This window comes from Quercus robur, chromosome 3, assembly GCF_932294415.1.
Source record: "Quercus robur chromosome 3, dhQueRobu3.1, whole genome shotgun sequence".
NCBI classification, from domain to species: Eukaryota; Viridiplantae; Streptophyta; class Magnoliopsida; order Fagales; family Fagaceae; genus Quercus; species Quercus robur.
Window position 1 is genome coordinate 63,397,363 of NC_065536.1, and position 18,952 is coordinate 63,416,314.

The 18,952-nt window shown below is 39.2% G+C and overlaps 1 protein-coding gene and 2 long non-coding RNA genes across 4 annotated transcripts in view; all 3 read right to left on the reverse strand.

Annotated features, from left to right (window-relative positions):
* The window catches only part of LOC126719922 (disease resistance protein Roq1-like), a 71,220-nt gene that overhangs the window by 29,750 nt on the left and 22,518 nt on the right, over nucleotides 1-18,952 (reverse strand). The window lies entirely within an intron of this gene.
* The window catches only part of LOC126718840 (uncharacterized), a 29,618-nt gene continuing 13,636 nt past the window's right edge, over nucleotides 2,971-18,952 (reverse strand). Inside the window, exon 2 of the long non-coding RNA XR_007653114.1 lies at nucleotides 2,971-3,236. This is a non-coding gene — a long non-coding RNA (uncharacterized LOC126718840). The remainder of the gene's footprint in view (nucleotides 3,237-18,952) is intronic.
* LOC126718838 (uncharacterized) lies at nucleotides 3,301-4,689 on the reverse strand. Of its 2 annotated transcripts, XR_007653111.1 has the most exons (3): nucleotides 4,392-4,667; nucleotides 3,656-4,120; nucleotides 3,301-3,556 (listed from the first exon to the last, which is right to left on the reverse strand). It is a non-coding gene; the product is annotated as an uncharacterized LOC126718838 (long non-coding RNA). The 2 variants fall into 2 exon arrangements; XR_007653110.1 differs by having other exon boundaries at nucleotides 3,301-4,120; nucleotides 4,392-4,689.

The following is an 18,952-nucleotide window of genomic DNA, read 5'->3' on the forward strand; positions in this document are numbered from 1 at the left end:
CTGAATTTTAATTGAGTATCGTTTAATGTGGATCTAGGTTCATATTTTAACTTCTTTTTTTTTTTTTTTTTGAATTATCAATTTATCATATCTTTGTTTAATCTTTTCTAGTTCTTATTGTTAGTTTGAGAACTACTGCCCGTGGACGTAGGCTTTTTGATAACCTTTTGCGCAACAAATTGATATTATAGCACTCTCACTACTCAATTGCTCATATGATATGCGAATCATAAGTGATAAGGATGGCCACCCTGGGTCATCAATAAAAGCCTTTTGATTTCTTATCATTTACTTAGGTAGGTAATTTGTTTCAAATACTTACAATTCATGATTTACATGGTGGAAGAGTACTACTAGTTCTAAACTCTAAATTGTGCATGCCAATTGATCTATAAGCAGAGATTGGTTAGTGATCTCCAAATATCTTCATGTAAAGCCTGATTACAGCTTCTTCTTGTCTTATCTTATCATATCTTGCGTGTATATTAATATTCCAATATGTAACCTAAGGATTTGATGAAGAAGATGATTTCATGTTTGAAATGAAGAAGGAATCCAAAGACGAGACAGAGACACCATTTATGAAGAATGGAAGAATGTTATTAGAGGAGTTAATTGCCTTTTGCAATGGAAAAAGAAATCTTATTCATGTCTTCTTCTCTGCTGAAGAGCTTAGAAGAGCAACATACAATTGTGACCCACTTCAAATTTTTTGGATGCAGATAGTTTTCACTTTTACAAGGGCTCTTTGGAAGATCACTTATTTTTAGTTAAAAAGTATGGCAAAAGATCATGGGCTATACTTGGAGATATGATCCAAAGACATTGTCATTGGATCACAAATGAGTGTCCACCAAAATATTCTAAAACTCTTAGGATGTTGCTTAGATACCAAAAATCGGATTCTAGTGTATGAATTTGTAATGGACATCATTCTCTCCAGCTGTATTTGTATCCCATCAACTATGGGACTTAACTCTGAGCCATTACCATTGAAATGCAAATTAAGGATTGCAATGGGCATAGCTAATGCAGTTGCATATCTCTATACTGCATTTTTAGGCCTGTTATCCATACATATATATATTCTGCCAGGTAACATTATATTGGATGAGAACAATGTTGCCAAGTTGATTGATTTCTCACTCTCCATGTCAATTCCCGAAGGTCAATGGCATGTACAAGTTTTTCATATTCGTGGAAAACTTGGGTACACAACGCCATAATATGCGTCTATGGGCTATTTGACTGAGAATGCTGGTGTATATAGTTTTAGCGTGCTTATACCAACACTTTTGGCAATATGAGGTTCATGTTTATACGGTGAACATGATAATATGGCTAATAATCTAGTAGATTGGCCCATGCTTTGGTATAATGCCACAGAAAGAATTATCTTGAAGGTTCCTGGCGAAAGAGATGTTTAAGCAAGCAATCAGGATCAATATAAGTTGCTAAGTGCAAAAAGAACAGCTATTGAGAAACCTACAAGTCAGTGGAAGCAATAATAAATAATGGCAACTAGATTTTTGATGGTCTTTTTACCATTAAGCCTGACCAACTCACAAAATAAACCAATAATAAAAAGAGCATATTTTGACATTCCGGCCTTGAATGAAACAGTAGGAAGATATTTAAAAATTTCCCTTTGATCTTGGGTACATGCAAACATGCCCATGATGGGAAGATTTCGCACCCTTGGTTCAGGGGAACTCATAGCAAGATTGCCTCACTGGAGTTGATTATGACACATATTATAGAGCATTTCATTGACAAGGGAGCTCCAACTATATTCACTGGAAACATTATATTAAAAATGCAGACCCCAGATGGTTTCGATGAAGGCAGAGTGTAATTCGTTTATCAACTTATATAAGCTTATTTGGCTTTTTGCTGGAAAGTAGACTAAAGTATATTTGTGCTTTAAAAAAGTAAGAAAAAAAAAATTAAGGTAAATGAAAAAGTTGTACTTAAACAAGAAAAACTAAAAGCTAATTCATAAATGGCTCAGAAACTCAGGCCTAGGGTTGATTCAACCAAAGGAATTTAAATACCACAGACCTAGGGTTGATTCAGAAACTCAGGCTAGGTAATTCATAAATGGTGCCTAAAGAACTTTGTTTTTTCTTTTCTTTTTTTGGACAAAGGAGATCAAAATTTCTGATGTACATAGTAATGAAGTAAAAATCAAGTTCAATTCTTGAGTTAATGCTAATATATAAAATTCTGTATCAGTCAACTGCAACTTTTGTCATAATAACATCCCTAGTTTCAACTACAAAAATTGCACAACATCCTCCAAAATAACTTTAATTATGCAATTGTTCACAAAAGAGATCAGAACCATCATTATACAGGCAATAAGACATTAAAAATTTAAATAAAAAGTATCCATTCTGCTAATTGGAACCCCTGTATATGGCAAAGATGTAAATAGAAAAAGTTTATGATATTGAACCCTGTATCAGCCAAATGTACAACAGTGCATATATTAGTTGTCGCGAGACATCCCCAAGATCAACTTCACAAGAACGTAAAAAAGGCTTTCGGATGCTAAGCAATAATGTGAGTGCATCACACAATTCACTCAAGTAAATGAAAACTATAAGAACCAATGGAGTTATATGAAAAATCCATATTTATATCTGTAATATCACCATGAATTCAGGACTGCAAAAATGTAATAATTATATAATGTTCTACTTTAAATGTGTAAGAGAATTAGTTTGACAACTTTGACTAACAGATAGACTATATGGCTCTAACTGCGTCGAATTCTTCCTTAAAACTTACAAAGATCCATATCTTGGATTCAAAGAAGTCATACTTTGAGAAACATGCTTAATCATAAGGACAAAATTGATTGAATTAGATAAAAATAATTATGTAATCTAGTTCTAGTGTACAAGGCAAAAGAAAGCTGTGCTCCAATACCCTCAAATTATAACGGCAAATGAAAAGTTACACGACTACATGAAAATCTGATTCACTGGATCAAAGGAAGCAACTACACCAAACAGATTTTGCATGTATCCTTAAAAACAACAAGAACAATCAAATGGATAGAATGGGGTATTTCCAGCATCAGACTTATCGATACCCAATTCCTCTTCTGTGGAAACAGTAAACGGTGTAGCATATCTAGTTTTCTAACAGCCCAACGCTTAAACTTAAATTGCGCAATGAACTATTCAAATGAACTACTACAAGAAAGAAGACCAATTTGACGGTTTAACCTATGAAGAAGAAACAGTTGCCCTTCCTGTTACTATATAAACAAATATAATGCTTAAGACAGAATAGAGAAGAAACCAGAATGTTACTATATAAACAAATAACAGTTGCCCTTCCTGTCACTAAACAGTTTCACCCTGAATGTTATTGAAGCTGACATCCCTAAAGAAGAAACCAGAATAAAGAATTAAATAAACACTACAGGTACTATTTCAACAAGAGCTAAATATAACAAGGCAGTTTCAATTACAGGTGCTTAAAATGATGCAGGTTATTAAGCTTGCCTCCAATCCACCCAGTGAGGTTTAGTCCTTGAATTTTACTGCATAAAATTAGTAGAGACCATAGAAGGGTAAGGTTTTGGGCTTTTATGGCAATATGGCATAGTTAGTAGAAAAAATAGGTTAGCTAAGTGGATTACAGGTGTATAACAGATGAATAAGAACATGACACTCCTGTTCATGACTCTCCATCCCTTCAGCACTGGTGGGTTGTTCAGGGACCTGTATAGATCTTGAAGAGCATTGACTGCACCGTGTAGGCAAATGAGAGCACAGCACAGCAGAGCAATATTTGAACTCAAAACAAATATAGAGAGAAGCAACAATAACACTACTATAGTACCCAAAAAAAAAAAATGAGAAACAGTAGTGCTAAAAAACTAGAATAGCGAACGTTATATCACTCATACTAGAATAAAGAAAAAACATATTATTACACTTCTTCTGCAGCAGACTATACCTCATAAAGGCTCTCTTTGAAATAAATACATATTATAACCCCAAAAATGAGTCAAAGCTTGAATCTTTGTGAGGCATTCTATGGTAGCCTTCCCAGGTTTTTTTGATTGGTATCCTTGTACCCAAGATTCCGCATTCTACTGAAACTACAAAATTCACAACAAGAACACGTTTATTCCAATAGAATGCTACAATCAGAGATGGACTCTTCAATAACAAACGATTCAAAGTTTTAATTCTCGTTTTATATTTGTTCCTCTTTAATTTTCCCTGAATTTTTTTCTAGGGTAAAATTGTTGCTCTTTCTGAAATCAAAGGTATATATATAGACATAAACCACCAAGCTTCCACATAAGTATGATATTTTTTTCATTCGTTTTCTCGGTAAACAAACAGAGAAGAAGAGAGAAAAGTTACCTTGAGCAAAGTGAGTTCGCCCCCCAAATTCTATGGCTCCACTGTGTACTTCACAAATGAAGAATCTATTGAATTGAATTCACACACAACTCATTTTTATGCTTTGATTCTGGGCTTTGGGTCTTTTATTTCGAGGGTGGAATATTTTGTGTACTTTATATAGCGTTTGAAAGCACAAACTTGTAAAAATCAATAAATAGATCGCTAAACTATAAAACTTTTTGAGGTGGCCACTAAAAAGTAAATTATTAATGAGGCATAAATAGATACATTTTATGCTGACGTTTAGATTGTTACATAAAAAATCAGTTGTAATGAGTGATGAATTTGTTTTACATCAATAGTTATTGGTCAAGTGAATCTTTAAAATTCTAATTGAGTTTTTTTTTTTTTTTTTTTTTTTTTTTTTTTTTTTTTTTTTTTAAGTTCAATCAGCTCTCATGATATACCTACTGACAAATAATCAAATTTATACTTATTTATTTGTTAATTTCATATTATAATTAACACGCACGTATCTAAACTAAATAATTAAAACCTCAATGAGCTGGTATAACGGTTCTGAAAACATCACGAAATAAACCCATGAGGCTTTGGGTTCAAAACCCCTAACCCTATATCCTAAGGGATTCCTCCAATTAATTAAGCTAATTTATTCTAATTTAGATTGGGATAAGAGTAGGATCCCCTCATATTTAAATATTCAAGTTTTTTTCAATTTTTATCAATCACACAAAATTAAATAAATGTCAAGTGTCTTGCATATGACTAAGAATTGGAGGAAATTGAAGGATTTAATGGGAGGGAATCTTTTCCCAACATAATTTTTTTAAAAGAATTTCTAAACTTATTATCATTAATTTAAATACAAATTTCATTGAAAAACTTATTAATAATACATTATTATGTTGTTCATTTTCAGTTGATTTTTATAATGGAATCAATTATAGTAACTTTTTTTTAAAAAACAAAATTTTTTTTTTATCAAAATCAATTGTACCATAGTAACAAAATTTAAATTGTGAAGTAAAAACTAAGCATATTAATTGAGTAGTTCAATAAGCTACTTCTACATTCTTTTTCTAATCAAAAGGGAATAATACATGATGAGCAATTTGCATGCTCAATTCGCTGGTATCCTTACAAGGAGTTTTTCATGAATTGTAAAAAATTTAAAGATAATTCTAAGATAATGCCTAAAGTTCCCATAAAAGAAAAAGATAATTCCTAAAGCCCTAAACATTCAATATATTTTTTTTAAAGGTTAATTTAAACATATCAAGAAAATCTACTTTGTTTAATATATGAATGAATTTCATATAATAAATAAGGGTTTGTTTGGTAGGAGGATTTTCTTTTTTGTTTAGAAAAAGTATGAAAATAATTTTCAAAAAAATTGAATATGAAAGAGAAAGTGAAACTAGTTTTCAAATAATAATTTTTACATTATATGTGTGTTGGCTCCTACATTTAAGAACAATTTTCTTTTCAAAATATTAAAAAAATAATGTTTGGGAGACCATTTCTACTTTGAGATTAAAAAAAAAAAGATTACCCTATAGAAAGTAATGTGTAGATTACTTTTTTTTGGGATAACGATAAGTTTCAAATTTGAAATGTGGAAATAAAACTAATGTACTTGTAGGGACGCGATTATCTAACGGCCCAATAATGATGTTGGGCTCGCACATGAAAGATTCCTCACAATATAATTTGTAGAGAGTGGGCTTGAAAGGCTTGCCTTTGATCACGGGGCGATGGTCCGATCCTGATTTTAGAGGAATTCATGTAGAAAAAGGGGTTGGGTTTGAACATTTAAGCCCTATAGCTTTGTATCATGAGGGGTTGGACTCCTCGGACTTGGTCCGAGGAGTATTAAGGTCTTTCCCCGGTTACCCGGCGGTGGGTTTTTTCTTTCTGTGGTGTGCAGATATCATTAAGGTGTTTTCACCCCTGGAGTCTTTCTCCTGGAGGTGGGATGGGAGGCTCTGCCTTTTTGGCCATTTTTCCTAGCCCCCCCTCCAAATTTACTTACTTTTTCTTTTATACTAGCCTGCGTTCGCTGTCCTTCGTCCACGTGTAGGGTCAACCTTTCCAAAACTGATATTTGTCTCGTCAGTCTAATCCCAGAATTGTTGGGGATGGTTGATAAAGCCGAAGAATCCGGCTCTGTTGGGTGCAGAGTCTTATCTGGGAAGGGTAATGAGGGTAACTTTCCCAAGATATTTGAGATCTCCTTTCAAATTTGTTCATATACCTCTTTTGCCCCTCTTCTCGGTGGAATTTTGGGTCTGCCGAGGACTGAACTGTCCTCAGCAACATCTCCGGGCCATTTGGGCCTTATGTTATTGAGCTTGGGCCGTAGCCTTCTTCGGCTTGGGCCTTTGGACTTCCCACGAGTAAGTGGACCTGACCCATAAATTATTGGGTCCCACAATAGCCCCTCAAAACCCTGCTATCCGACTTCCTGGTTGGAGAGGGGGGTTTTGATAACACCGAACCTTTATTATGGCTCATTTAATTCATCCTCTCACTGACGTTGGCAATTCTCCACCTGCCTAAGAGATGTACCGGTCTACGAGATGTTCTTCTTGATCTGTTCACGATACGTTCATGCCGTTTGGTTATCCGAAGCGTGTCTTTAATAGTTTCTCTTCACGAGACATCTTAGATTCAACGGTTACTGATGGTGTGGGGGAGCGGAACGGGCATATTCTTGTTTGCAGATTTCCTTGGAGATCTGAACACATTATGTACCCTCCTCTTCGTCCCCTATATAAAGAGAAGAAACAAGAGTTGTTTCTCCCACAGATGAATCCCTTTAATCCCCCCGAAATTTGAAACCCTTAGATTCCTTCCGGAGTTTACTTTTACTCTCTGGTTATACCTTAACCTGAAATACACTCACCATAGTGATAAGCAATGAAAAAGCCATTCCCCTCCCAGAAACACCATGTTCTAACGAAGCTCGAAATGGCTCGGTCGGGGCAAGGATGGCGGAGACTCAAGATTTGTCTCGCCTTCCTTTCAGCCAAAATCCGAAGCAGGGATTCGTCACGTCACACTTTCGACGTGACTGAGCCGAGAACACACATTATCAGTACCATCCGCTCTCTCATGAGCATATCTAACATGGCACCAGTGTGTTAGGAGTCAGGACTGTGGCAGGGACTAAGTACCCCTGCTTCTTCCTCTCTTCGTTCACTGGCGCCTCCTTTTGCCTCTCTTTCTTCTTCTTTCCACCACCAGATCCATCCTGGTACTTTTCTTTCTCCCTCTTTTGCTTCTTTTTCTTTCTTTTCATCTTTTCCCTCTTCTTCTCCTCCTTCTTTTTACTCATCTCCTCCATCTTCCTCATTCATCTCCTCCATCTTCTTCTTCCTTCTCCTTCATCTTCTTCTTCCTTCTCCTTCATCTTCTCCTAAAGAAGGTTCTTCTCTCAATATGGGCGATACTGAGGCAGAGATTGGAGAGACTTTGAAGACGAGTTTAAAAGACACCTGACTGTTTACTTATCTGTATTGCTGATGTTATCGTTGCTTCGGCAACTTACCTTTTGTATAGGCTTGTTTAAGCCCCTTTTTGTACGTTGTAATGTATCTTTATATTAATAAAAATTGTTGCCATTTTACTTTGCATGTTATATCTCTATGTTTCCAAAATGATTACGCAATGCATAGACATACAGTCTTGTAAATTCTTTTTATTTTTAAACCGTGACCGATGTCTAGGACTAAAGTTCCAGCTAATAAAAAGATCTCGCTCTCTGTTTATAAAAATAATCCTGCTCAATAATACTGAATCGAACAAATGATTCTTAGGGCTGAAAATCCCCTGAGGCAGGAACAGAAAGGACATTATGATGAGCTTACTGAATCGGCCGAGCACAATACTGCCGAACTTAGAGCACAATACTTGGGTTCCTAACCCCTTATCAAAGAGAAAAGCGTTTTTACGAATTTGTAAGTGCTGTTCGGCACAAAAATATAGCGTTTGAATCAATGACAACTAGGGCCAAAATACTTGCTAAGAAATAGGTGTAACCATAACTTTAATAAAGTTGTTTGGCACAACAATGCCGACCTGTGAAGAACGATACTTACCCCAAAACTAGCCGAGATGAGAACTGAGTGCTCGATGCGGTGTAGGAAGTAACCATCCGAAGACATATCACCCGCAAAATGAACAGCCTCCTTAGGCTACTGCACAGTGGGGCGTTTCGCCATCTTCTTATCACTCTCACTGGCCTTAACCTTTTACAGTATTTGAGCCGAGGACCTTCCCCATCCGAGTAGTTGGTTTCCCAATAGGCTTGAGTCCGAGGACTTCGCAACGCCTTGGTTCTGTCCAAAACCTAGCTTTGTCACCCAGGTAGTTGGTTTCCCCATAGGCTTGAGTCCGAGGATCATAGTTCAGTTTCTCCCTTTCCTCAGGTATTTCATGAGGTGCCGAGCAAGAGGTTGTCCTCGGCAACGGCTATTCCTCGGCATGGGCCGTAGTCCCTGGGCCCCCATGCAGAACGGGCCTGGGCTGCGAATTCACTAGGCCCACAGATTAAGAGGTATTTCTGTAGTCTTTGGTCACGCGGTACTCTTTGGCGTCCCAGTGTTCGAGGTGCGCCTTCACGAGACTCCTTTAATCTCATGGTTGCAGGTGGCGTTGGAAATTGAGCCGGAGCCATTTTGTCTGTAGCGTTCCTTGGGACGCTGCGTGAATTAAATGCCACCACCTTATCTTTTTAAATAAATAGGAGAGAAAATTGCTTTACCTACGCACAAATCCTTCAGTTTCCTCCCAAATCACAACTCCCATATCTGGTGCTATCCTCCCTTAGTATAACATGTTTGAGGCGAGGGTTGGGGAGAAGGAACTCTCTCCGCCACAGAGGCGCCGTGTCCTCCTGAGACTCAAAATAGTGAGGTACGGGCAAAGGAGGCATAAATTCAAGAGAATATTCCGTTTCGACAGAGGGGAAAGGGTGTTTCTCCCTCTTTTAGTCAAAATCCGAAGCAGGTTCTGTTCATGCCAGAATTTTGGTGCGTCAGAAGAAAGATTCTCCGCCATCATCGCCTCTGCCTTGTTGCAGGCAAATTTTTGGTGAAGGCTCCTCAACTTCCGGCTCCCTGCACCTTTCCTTCAGCGGTGTGAGGCTCAAGTTGGGTTTCATGCACCTTTTCTTCAGCTACGCTAGCCTGAAGCTGGGCTCTCTCTGTACCTTTTCTTCGATGGTGCAGGCCCCAAGCTAGGTTCTTTTGCTGCCTGAGTTATGGGCATGTAAAAGCATTGAGGAACAAGGTCTTGAAGCAGTAGCCAACCTCTCCTCTGTGCCACCTCCTCGGCTTTATCTTATTCTCTTGTATCTTTCTTTTTGATTATGTGGTTAGCTTTAGAAGCCAACCTCTCGTCTGTATTGCCTCCTCGGCTTTGTCTTATTCTCTTGTATCTTTCTTTTCGATTATGTAGTGAGTTTTGACATAAGCTGATTCCAGCTTTTCATTGTACGTTGTACTATTTCTTTGTTTTAGTAAAAAGGGAAATTTATTTACTTGTTTTGAATACTATTCTTTTTGCAACACTTCTTTGTGAATGGGTGTGCTCCATGTGTGTGTTTCTTCAATGATACTTAGAGCAGGAAACCTTGAAACATAATCCAACTAATTCTGATTTACCAACACTACCAGGCATTATGATGATAATTCATAGTTAGTTAAACTTAGGAAACTAACCGAGGTAACAGTTGAATATTCTGTGATAAGTGCGAGAATACCGTCCGAGAATGATAATCTCTAAATAATCCATCCGAGGAGTTGACTGAGCAGTAGGGAACTCCGATTGGGTTTCAGGCGACATATTGCCTTATATAGCATCAATCCCTTTGGTACTGAGAATCCGAGGGCAGACTTGAGAGTCCATGCAGTTCAGGAATTAACACAATTGTTAATGGAGAGTTCTTCTCGGATAGATTTTAAGGTCCATGTAATGTAGTTTCTCTTTTGCGTACTTGGTTTCCCCATAGGCTTGAGTCCGAGGACCATGCAAGGCCTTGGTTCTGTCCAAAACTTATAGTTTTTTCTTTGCGTACTTGGTTTCCCCATAGGCTTGAGTCCGAGAACCATGCAAGGCTTTGGTTCTGTCCAAAACTTTTTTGAGTACTTGGTTTCCCTATTGGCTTGAGTCCAAGGACTATGCAAGGCCTTGGTTCTGTCCAAAACTTATAGTTTTTTCTTTGCGTACTTGGTTTCCCCATAGGCTTGAGTCCGAGGACCATGCAAGGCCTTGGTTCTATCCAAAACTTTTTTGAGTACTTGGTTTCCCCATAGGCTTGAGTCCGAGGACCATGCAAGGCCTTGGTTCTGTCCAAAACTTTTTTGAGTACTTGGTTTCCCTATTGGCTTGAGTCCAAGGACCATGCAAGGCCTTGGTTCTGTCCAAAACTTATAGTTTTTTCTTTGCGTACTTGGTTTCCCCATAGGCTTGAGTCCGAGGACCATGCAAGGCCTTGGTTCTATCCAAAACTTTTTTGAGTACTTCGTTTCCCCATAGGCTTGAGTCCGAGGACCATGCAAGGCCTCGGTTCTGTCCAAAACTTTTTTGAGTACTTGGTTTCCCCATAGGCTTGAGTCCGAGGACCATGCAAGGCCTTGGTTCTGTCCAAAACTTATATTTTTTTCTTTGCGTATTTGGTTTCCCCATAGGCTTGAGTCCGAGGATCATGCAAGGCCTTGGTTCTATCCAAAACTTTTTTGAGTACTTGGTTTCCCCATAGGCTTGAGTCCGAGGACCATGCAAGGCCTTGGTTCTGTCCAAAACTTTTTTGAGTACTTGGTTTCCCCATAGGCTTGAGTCCGAGGACCATGCAAGGCCTTGGTTCTGTCCAAAACTTTTTTGAGTACTTGGTTTCCCCATAGGCTTGAGTCCGAGGACCATGCAAGGCCTTGGTTCTGTCCAAAACTTTTTTGAGTACTTGGTTTCCCCATAGGCTTGAGTTCGAGGACCATGCAAGGCCTTGGTTCTGTCCAAAACTTTTTGAGTACTTGGTTTCCCCATAGGCTTGAGTCCGAGGACCATGCAAGGCCTTGGTTCTGTCCAAAACTTTTTTGAGTACTTGGTTTCCCCATAGGCTTGAGTCCGAGGACCATGCAAGGCCTTGGTTCTGTCCAAAACTTTTTTGAGTACTTGGTTTCCCCATAGGCTTGAGTCCGAGGATCATGCAAGGCCTTAGTTCTGTCCAAAACTTTTTTGAATACTTGGTTTCCCCATAGGCTTGAGTCCGAGTACTTGGTTTCCCCATAGGCTTGAGTCCGAGGACCATGCAAGGCCTTGGTTCTGTCCAAAACTTTTTTGAGTACTTGGTTTCCCCATAGGCTTGAGTCCGAGGACCATGCAATGCCTTGGTTCTGTCCAAAACTTTTTTAAGTACTTGGTTTTCCCATAGGCTTGAGGACCATGCAAGGCCTTGGTTCTGTCCAAAACTTTTTGAGTACTTGGTTTCCCCATAGGCTTGAGTCCGAGGACCATGTAAGGCCTTGGTTCTGTCCAAAACTTTTTGAGTACTTGGTTTCCCCATAGGCTTGAGTCCGAGGACCATGCAAGGCCTTGGTTCTGTCCAAAACTTTTTTGAGTACTTGGTTTCCCCATAGGCTTGAGTCCGAGGACCATGCAATGCCTTGGTTCTGTCCAAAACTTTTTTGAGTACTTGGTTTCCCCATAGGCTTGAGTCCGAGGACCATGCAAGGCCTTGGTTCTGTCCAAAACTTTTTTGAGTACTTGGTTTCCCCATAGGCTTGAGTCCGAGGACCATGCAAGGCCTTGGTTCTGTCCAAAACTTTTTGAGTACTTGGTTTCCCCATAGGCTTGAGTCCGAGGACCATGCAAGGCCTTGGTTCTGTCCAAAACTTTTTTGAGTACTTGGTTTCCCCATAGGCTTGAGTCCGAGGACCATGCAAGGCATTAGTTCTGTCCAAAACTTTTTTGAGTACTTGGTTTCCCTATAGGCTTGAGTTCGAGGACCATGCAAGGCCTTGGTTCTGTCCAAAACTTTTTTGAGTACTTTTGTGTACTTATTTGCTTTTTTCGCAGGTCAGCCCCTTGACCTTGGCGGGGAGAGCTGACTTGAGGTCGGAAGCCCCTAGAGCTGCCCGTGCCGTTGGCGCTACAGGACGTAAGCCCTAGCACAAGTTTATGTCGGAGCAGCAACTGCATGTCACCAGAGATGGGGGAAAACCAGCGAATCTCTACTTGCTAGAGAGTTTACTCAAACGCCACCTGTGCCAACGCGCAAGCCTCCCCACAGACGGCGCCAATTGTAGGGACGCGATTATCTAACGGCCCAATAATGATGTTGGGCTCGCACATGAAAGATCCCTCACAATATGATTTATAGAGAGTGGGCTTGAAAGGCTTGCCTTTGATCACGGGGCGATGGTCCGATCCTGATTTTAGAGGAATTCATGTAGAAAAAGGGGTTGGGTTTGAACATTTAAGCCCTATAGCTTTGTATCATGAGGGGTTGGACTCCTCGGACTTGGTCCGAGGAGTATTAAGGTCTTTCCCCGGTTACCCGGCGGTGGGTTTTTTCTTTCTGTGGTGTGCAGATATCATTAAGGTGTTTTCACCCCTGGAGTCTTTCTCCTGGAGGTGGGATGGGAGGCTCTGCCTTTTTGGCCATTTTTCCTAGCCCCCTCCTCCAGATTTACTTACTTTTTCTTTTATACTAGCTTGCGTTCGCTGTCCTTCGTCCACGTGTAGGGTCAACCTTTCCAAGACTGATATTTATCCCGTCAGTCTAATCCCAGAATTGTTGGGGATGGTTGATAAAGCCGAAGAATCCGGCTCTGTTGGGTGCAGAGTCTTATCTGGGAAGGGTAATAAGGGTAACTTTCCCAAGATATTTGAGATCTCCTTTCAAATTTGTTCCTATACCTCTTTTGCCCCTCTTCTCGGTGGAATTTTGGGTCTGCTAAGGACTGAACTGTCCTCAGCAATATCTCCGGGCCATTTGGGCCTTATGTTATTGAGCTTGAGCCGTAGCCTTCTTCGGCTTGGGCCTTTGGACTCCCCACGAGTAAGTAGACCTAACCCATAAATTATTGGGCCCCACAGTACTTTTTTTTAAAATTTTTATATATGATAAAATTCAGATCTATGATAAAGGTAAATTTCTTAATTTAAGAGATGGAAGAGTTTGGGCAAATCTATGGGGTCCATTATTTTCAATTTATTACCAGCTATGCCATTAAAAACATTTTATGTATCTTGAAAACATCTTCTTGGCCGTTTCCAATATCCAATTTTCAATTGGGAAAATAGGAAATAATTTTATGAAAACTGTATTTAGAAAGGATTAGTTAACTATAGATTCAAGTATGGAACCTATCATTTTATGGTTTCCAAAAAAAAAAAAAAATTTGTGTTTAAATCCTCTACCAAACAGGTCCAAGATACAAAATATTTGCATTTAAATATTAATTCTAAACACCACATCAGATCACAAAATGACATTATTTTATGAAATAAACCAAAAGAAAATTTATTTTTAAAAAATATTTTAAAATAACATTACTTTAATAAGTAATAGTAAAAAAATTCCGTGTTATAAATTAATCAACTATATCAACTAATCTTGTGCACTTGCAAACTATTTTAAATTTTAAGGGTTGCAAACTCCTTTGAGATTCCTTCTCAAAAAAATAAAAATAAAAATAAAAAACACCTTTGAGATATATTGTATCATTAGTTACAAAATAAAGTTTTTTTTTTTTTTTTGTTTTAATTTTATAATAAACAATAGTCAATTTTTTTGAGATTTGAGCATGGAAATCAGATTGTAAGAGGGATAGAATAAAAGGAGGACAATCCTCAAGTCAAACCTGGGAGACCTCCTTAGTCCTCAGCTTGTAATGTCCTTGCCATGTCCTTGACAAAACATGAACAACTATCTTGCCCTATTAAATATAGGAAAAAGAAATAATTAATAATCCTCATAATAAATAATTAGACTTTTACTTTTTAGAATTTTCTTTCTTTAGAAGAAGAGAATTACGAAGAAAACATTATGGAATTGAAAGTTTTCTAGAATGATCTTTTCAACAATATTAAAATTTTCCAACGTACCAACAAACCACCTATGTTTATCTAATACATACATGCAATTCGTCTTTTATATTTCCTTCTAAGTTTTAAAAAATATTGCAATTAATCAATTAATGTATTTTTTTACCAGACTAGTTATTTATTATCAAAAGTATAAAGCCCCCCCCGTCAATATCCTTTCCCTTACTTACTTGCCCTTTATCTAATTGCCTATCCCCATTTTGGTGACATTTCTTTTATACTAAATCTGCATGAAGCAAAACTGGTGTCTTCTCCATCTTCCCCTTTTTCCGACCTACCAAATTAAACTGACCTTAAGTTGTCTTCTGCCACATCCTTGGTTGAATTTGTAAACCTGGGCAATCATGGATATCAATTGATCACTTCGTTTCATTTTGCATGTCATTCTTGGACTTCTACTTTGTTAGGTATTTCGGATCCAAAACTAGTATACACTTTTTAAGGTTTCCATTAAGGAGGATTGAATTTTTGTTATTCTTTCTCTTTGAACGCGTTTGATAGATAAGAAAGAACATACGCATCAACTCGTGCAAAAATTTCTATCTATTTTAGAATAAGAACTTTTTTTTTTTTTTTTTACATGCTCACCTTTTAAAACAGCCCACATTAAATTATCTATTTTACACTACATTTTATTAAAATATCAATTTTTCTTGATTTTTTTAATTGTTTATCTTTCTTCATACACAATAACCATCATTTACTCTCTTCCTTCTTTCTTCATATGCAGTAACCATCATTTACTCTATTTCTTCATTCTTGAAATATGTAACAAAAGAATAAATAACTAAATACAAAATAAATAGTGTCGGTGTAAATTTACACGATTATTGTAATAAACTTGTAAATTTACATAATTATATACGATTAATATGAGTCATTTTAGGAAAAATTGTGTAAATTCTACATTTACTCTTTCTTCAATTCTTCTTGATTTTTTTTAATTGTTTATCTTTCTTCATACTCAAAAACCACCATTTACTCTCTTCCTTCATTCTTGAAATATGTAACGAAAGAATAAATAACTAAATATAAAATGAATAGTGTCAGTATAAATTTACACGATTACTATAGCTAACTTATAAATTTACATAATTATATACGGCTGATATGAGTTATGTGGGGCCAGAGAATTTGTGATCCCGACCCACTTTTCATTAGGGCCCAAGGCTCTCGCCAAGGAGAGGTGTTGTCGAGGACATACAACGAAAGTCCAAATGGCCTAGAGATATAGCCGAGGACAATCCTGTCCTCGGCATCCCAAAATCTAGAAGGAAGGAACGACACGCCATCAAAGGCAGCCCTCAGAGCGCTCCCAGAAGAAAGGGCGTGTATAGTGTAGGAGCGGTTCAAGGAAAAGCAGTCACCTTCGCATTCATTGTCCTCGGCATCCCAAAACCTAGAAGGAAGGAACGACACGCCATCAAAGGCAGCCCTCAGAGCGCTCCCAGAAGAAAGGGCGTGTACAGTGTAGGAGCGGTTCAAGGAAAAGCTGTCACCTCCGCATTGAATGCGCCAACAAACATCCTGGCCGCATTAATGGGGAAAGGACCCCTGAACAGTGTAGCGACAAAGAACAAGGGAAAGACTGCCATTACTGCAATTAAATACTCTGCGCCTGACAGAGCCATGCTCTTCAGCTTTTACAACTACCCCCAACCACTTTGGGTATGGGCTAATAAGACAAGTATCAGCCCTATAAAACTGAACCTACACGTGGACGTTCGAGGGAAGGGAAAAGTTAGTATAAAAGGAGGAGGAAGTAGCCCAGAGAGGGCGGGGCATGATGTATCGTCTCTAGGACCACTGAAACCTAGCGTAAAAGGAATAATAAGAACATTAAACTCCTCGGATGAGGTCCCAGGACCAGAGTCACCCAGGCCGTGTCGAGGAGAAAGTCTTCTTGGACACGTTCAATTCACTTCTGTACGATCATCATGAACACCATGACTAACGACTGTCCGTTCACCAAGGCCTAACCTTTTAATCCACGCTCTATAAATTTATTGTTTGGGCCTTTAACATTCGAACCCAATACGAATTTGGGATCGTTACAAATTGAGTCCTTACAATTGGTGCCGTCTATGGAAAGGCTTGTGCGTTGGCGCAGGCGGCGGTTAGTCATAGTAGGATCAAGCCCCTGTCAACAAGGGTCCCTCGAAAGAAATAATTTTGGTGGTGCAAGCTTTGCGAAAGCCTCTCCATCATTTCCAGCAGCACGCGATTGTTGCCCTTACTCAGCTCCCACTCAGGGCTACACTTTGAAGTGCCAGTGGCACGGGCAGTTCTAGGGGCTTCTAACATCAAGTCTGTGCCCCACACCTTTGTCAAGGGGCTAATTCTCGCAGGACCAGAAAATATAAGTGTTGGACAGAACCAAGGTCTTGCATGGTCTTCGGACTCAAACCTATGGGGAAACCAACTACTTCAAAAAGAAAGTTCTAGACAGAACCAAGGTCTTGCATGGTCCTCAGACTCAAACCTATGGGGAAACCAACTACTTTAAAAAGAAAGTGCTAGACAAAACTAAGGTCTTGCATGGTCCTCGGACTCAAACCTATGGGGAAACTAGTCACTAGAAAATATGAGTGTTGGACGGAACGAAGGTCTTGCATGGTCCTCGGACTCAAACCTATGGGGAAACCAACTACTTCAAAAAGAAAGTGCTAGACAGAGCCAAGGTCTTGCATGGTCTTCGGACTCAAACCTATGGGGAAACTAGTTACTAGAAAATATAAGTGTTAGACAGAACCAAGGTCTTGCATGGTCCTCGGACTCAAACCTATGGGGAAACTAGTCACTAGAAAATATAAGTGTTGGACAGAACCAAGGTCCTTCATGGTTCTCGGACTCAAACCTATGGGGAAACTAATTACTTCAAAAAGAAAGTGCTAGATAGAACCAACGTCTTGCATGGTCCTCAGACTCAAACCTATGGGGAAACTAGTCACTAGAAAATATAAGTGTTAGACAGAACCAAGGACTTGTATGGTCCTCGGACTCAAGCCTATGGGGAAACTAGACACTCCAAGAAAATCTAAGTGCTAGACAGAACCAAGGTCTTGTATGGTCCTCGGACTCAAATCTATGGGGAAACTAGTCACTAGAAAATATATGTTCTACGGGAAAGTAACTACATCAAGAAAGGCTTAAGTCCTAGACAGAATGGGAATCCCGCGCGGTCCTCGGACCCCCAGCTCTAAGGAAACTAACACAACCGAGTGTTTAGATCCGGTACAGTCATACCTTGGTCCTTGGACCAGATGCCCAAAACAAGTTAAGGCTATGAATATCGTCTGAAACGCGGCAAAGCACCCTAGTGCCCAGCGACCCCCTCGGATAGTTCATTTTAGGTTACGCGTCCTCGGGTGATCACCCCATATGCAATACAGAACATCCAGCTATTATCCCGGTTAGTCTCATATGGTTAACCTACTTGAAGTCCACATTGTTGTGCCCGTCAGTTTTAATAAGTTCAAAGTGATAACTCTTTGCTGACAAGGGCATCGGCCCTAAGTACTGTTCAAAAGAAAAGGACACCAGCACATCCATTCACAAAACAATTATTGCAGAAAAGAAAAAACACGCAAAATGGGATAAAGCCATATTTTATTAGATAAAGAAGTAGTACAGCATACAAAAAAGGGACTTAGACAAGCCTATACCAGAAGCTAACTACAGAAACAAAGAAAAAAAAAAGGGGGGGGGGAATACACGGGAACGATAGATCCTTCAGTTTTGCTCTAGCGGCGATCGAGCAAGTTTGGGTGGCACCAGTGATGGAAGAGAAGAAGAAGCAGAGGCACCTGGGTGGCCCCAGTAATGGAAGAGAAGAAGAAGCGGAGGCACCTGAGTGGCACCAGTGATGGAAGAGAGGAAGAAGCGGGGATGCCAAATCCTCATACCAACTCTAATAGCAATCGAGCAAGTATCATATTAGCAGCAATTGAACGAGAATGGATGGTACCAGCGATGGGAAATATCAGTGCTGTCGCACCAAAAATCTGATGCGACCTCCACCTGCTTCGGATTTTGGCTGAAGGAAGAAGAGGCTCATTTCTTGCCTTATCGAGGAGAAGGAATGTCTTGAGTCTATGTCTCCCTTGCCCTGACCGGGCCATCTTGAATCTCGAAGATACCCATGGCTTCTGAAAAGGGTATGGTCTCTTCACCCTCATCTTGGCCTTGACCATGTCACCCCTTAAGGCTCAATCACACTGGTAGTGGGGACTTTGGGCACAATTGGAGGGTTAGGAATTTGAAAAGCTTAAAGGGTCTGCAAGTAAAGGAAATGACCTTCCACCGTGCTTCTTATATTGGGGGTAAGTCTGGTGGCATTTAATCTGTACAAATCTCTGAGAAAAACTACAAACGAGATAAGTCCCGCTTAATTCCCAAAGCAGTCTTCAGCCGTTGGATTTGCGTCGCCTCGTAAAGAGACCTTATTA